Consider the following 4,139-nt stretch of genomic DNA (forward strand, 5'->3'; position numbering starts at 1 on the left):
AACCACATTTTGAGTCCTTTTGGTAACTCAGAAAATCTGTAATGCTGAAGATATTTTGAGGTCATACTGTATTGCTAGAGCGTCCACACATCTGACAGACAGAAATGAAAACATTTTGTAAAGGAAGACAACATAATTCTAAACTTCAAATTACTTCTACATATTATTTCTCAAACAACATCAAGCACATAATGAGAAATAATCAGGTAGGACATCACACCCATTTGGATGACTATTAAAAAAAAAAGAAAGAAAGAACAGAAAATAACAAGTACTGATGAGGATAGGAGATGTTGGAACCCTGGTGGACTGATGGTTTGAATGTAAAATGGTGCAGCCACTGTGGAAAATACTATCCTGCTGCTGCTGCGGCTAAGTCATGTCAGTCATGTCCGACTCTGTGTGACCCCATAGACAGCAGCCCACCAGGCTCCTCCATCCCTGGGATTCTCCAGGCAAGAGTACTGGAGTGGGTTGCCATTGCCTTCTCTGATACTATCCTGGTTCCTCAAAAAATTAAACATAGAATTACCATGTTATCTAGCAATTCCACTCCTGGGTATACACCTCAAAGTTGAAAGCAGCATCTCAAAGAGTTATTTCTATACCCATTTTCATAGCAGCAGTATTCACAATAGCTAAAGTGTAGAAATAACCCAAGTGTTCATCAGTGGAGAAGTAAACTGTGGTCTCTACACCCAATGGAATGTTATTCAGCCTTCAAAAGAAAGGAGGACTTCCCTGATGGTCCAGTGGTTAAGGATCTACCTACCAATGCGGGGGACACAGGTTCAATCTCTGATCCAGGAAGATTCCACATGTAGCAGGGAGGAGGGTGGGCAACTATCCCCATACACCACAACCTCTGAGTCTGAGCTTCAGAGCCTGGGAGCCTCAACTACTGAAGCCCTCCTGGCTACAGCCCATGCTCGGAAGCAAGACAACCCAGCACAATGAGAAGCCTGTGCGCTGCAACTAAAGAGTAGTCCCTGCTCCCTGCAACTAGAGAAAGCCTGTGTGCAGCCACGAAGACCCAGTGCAGCCAATAAACACAATTTTAAAAAGAAAAACGGTTTTAAAAAAGGAAGGAAATTATAACACTTGCTATGACATGGATGAAACTTGAAACCATTATGCTAAGTGAAATAAGCTGGTAGCAAAAACACAAATACTGGATGGCTCCAGTTGCACGAGGTACCTAGAATAGTCAAATTCATTGAGACACGGAAAGAAGAATGGTGGTTTCAAAGAGCTAGCACGCTAAGTTGCTTCAGTCATGTCCAGCTCTTTGCGATCCCATGGACTATATCCCTCCAGGCTCCTTTGTCCTTGGGATTCTCCAGGCAAGGATACTGGAATGGGTTGCATGCCTTCCTCCAGGGGATCTTCTCGACTCAGAGATGGAACCCACGTCTCTTATGTCTCCTGCACTGGCAGGTGGGTTCTTTATGACCAACGTTACCTGGGAAGCCCTCAAGAGCTAGAAGGGAGGAGAAATGAAAGAGTTATCATTTAATGAGTATACAGATTCAGCTTCGCAAGATGAAAAGAGTTCTGGAAATGGGTGGTGGTGAAGGTTGCACAACAGTATGAATGCACTTACTAGCTCTGAATTGGACACTTACAAATGGCTAAGATGGTAAATTTATGTTAGGGGTGCTGTGCTTAGTCACTCAGTCACGTCTGACTCTGCGACCCTGGGTTTCTCTGTCCATGGGAATTCTCCAGGCAAGAATACTGGAGTAGGCTGGTATGCCCTCCGCCAGGGGATCTTCCCAACCCAGGGATCAAACCCAGGGTCTTTCGCATTGCAGGCGGATTCTTTACCATCTGAACCACCAAGTATTTACCATAATAAAAAACAATGAGAAAAATATTTGAAAAAAACTAAAAATTACCAGGCATCCAAAAGACAGATGATATTAATGTGAATTTTCAGGAACAACAAACAGTAGAAACAGGAACTCCAGATAGGGGAATTGTCAGATTATAAAGAAACCACAATCACTATGCTCAACAAAGAAGTAAAAGCTTGAAATTCTTGGCAGGGAGTCAGAAGGTATAAACAAAATCAAGTGTTTGCTAGGGATTCAGGGGGAAAGAGTGGAGGAAAAAAAACCTCTGGGGATTTTTAGGACAATGAAATTATTCTGCATGATATCCTGGGGATGGGTACATGTCATGCTTGTGTATGTGTACCTAAAGACATTACATAGGATGAAATGTGTACTGCATTACTCAAAACATCCCAAACTGGAAGCAACCCAAATATCCATGAAGAGTAGAGAGGATAGATAAATCGCAGTATAATTATACAACTATGTGGACTGCTCTACTGCAAAGAACATGAACTAAGTGCAACTAGATGAGGCCACGTGGATGAATTTTAAAACCATAAGTTAAAAATGTCCTGCTGCAAAAAAATTAAGTGATTTCATATGCAATACGCCAAAGAGGTAAAATTATCTGTACTGTTTAAGGATGCATACCTGGGTGTTCAGGCTGTTTAGAAAAGCAAAGATGAGATTATCATAAAAGTCAACATAGCGATTCTGTTTGTGAGAGGAATTATGATTAAGAAGGGCTGAGAAAGGCAATATTTCATTTTTTAACTTGGTTGACGGTTACAGGAATGATTACATGATACTATAAATGACTGTAGAGTCAACAAACTATGACCTGTGGGCTAAATCCTGTCTGCCACCTGTTCTTGTAAACAAAGTTTTACTGGAAGACAACTTTACTCATTTGCTTACATATGTAAACAAGAACACAGACAGAGTCTCTATTTCACCATTTACACAACCATGTGAGGCTCATTGGCCCCTATTTTCTCTAACACATTTGATGATTCATGGTGTGTTTTTAAACGTGTGTATTGTCCAAAGATGCTACGATTCACTAATTCGTATTTGCAGTCCATCCCATCCTTAAAGCAAAGTGACTCCAAACTCCAGTGGGGATCTGATAGCCCCTCCTCCCTTGACCCGCCTGCGGATTTACAAAGTGACTTGACTGTCACCCTGTGTTGTGAATGTTCCTCTCATTCCCAGCAAAGTTGCTTTCTCCAGGAAGAAGAGTCACCTTTCTTGGGTTTGAGGACCTCTCTTCTTTGAGTAAGATAAATAGTTTTTCAGCTACACGAGAGCTGGGTTTGGGCGCCATTGTTTAAGCTTTCCTGTGCTGCATTTTGTGATAAATTGAGACTTGTTTGTTTTGTTTTTCTTCCTTGCAGAGGAAATCAAGTACAGCAGACGTCTTTATGGTGGGCTGTATCTGATGTAGCAAAGGCAACAAACTCAGGAAGTTTAAACGTTGTCTCCTTGGATGGGCCCAAACACAAAAAATACCACCTCCATCTAATAAAGTAGAAAACACTATGCTGGAGCAAAAGATGCAAGAAATGGTCTTTTTAAGAAACACAAAACTCAAGTTTTTTTTAACACCTCTTCTTAGAGGCCCTTTTTCATTAGTCATTCAACAAACATTACCAGTATCTATCCAGTACTATGCTAGGAACTTCCCACATTAAGGAGCTTCCTTTATAGAGGGGGGACAGGACTTCCCTGGTGGTCCAGCGGTTAAGAATCTGCCTGCCAATGCAGGGGACATAGGTTTGATCCCTGGTCCAGGAAGATTCCACATGCCATGGGGCAACTAAGCCCGGGCACCACAACTACTGAAGCCTGTGCACTCTCGAGCCCATGTTCTGCAACAAAAGAAGCCACGGGCGTGAGAAGCCTGCACACAGCAGCTAAAGAGTAGCCCCCACTTGCTGCAACTAGAGAAAGCCCCTGCACAGCAATGAAGACCAAGCATAGCTAATAATTAATTCGTTTAATTTTTTAAAATATATAAGAGGAGGGACAGCCCAGTGTGAGCAATGCTGGAGTGGGGTTGAGCCCAGGTGTGTATGGAGGACACTGGGAACCCCCACTTAAACTGGCTGAAGAAGAGGGGGTCCTGGGAAGTCTTCCAGGACAAGGGGAAATTAAGCTGAAGTAGCCTGGACACCAGTTAGCCAGAAGATGAGAAGACCCAAAATTCCAGGCAGTCAGAACAGCTTGTGCAGAGGCCCTGAGCTGTGCAAATAGGCAGCTCCTCATGAAACTGCAAGTTCTGTGCTTTAGGAAGATGAG

The sequence above is a fragment of the Muntiacus reevesi genome, chromosome 3, assembly GCF_963930625.1.
Source record: "Muntiacus reevesi chromosome 3, mMunRee1.1, whole genome shotgun sequence".
Lineage (NCBI taxonomy): Eukaryota > Metazoa > Chordata > Mammalia > Artiodactyla > Cervidae > Muntiacus > Muntiacus reevesi.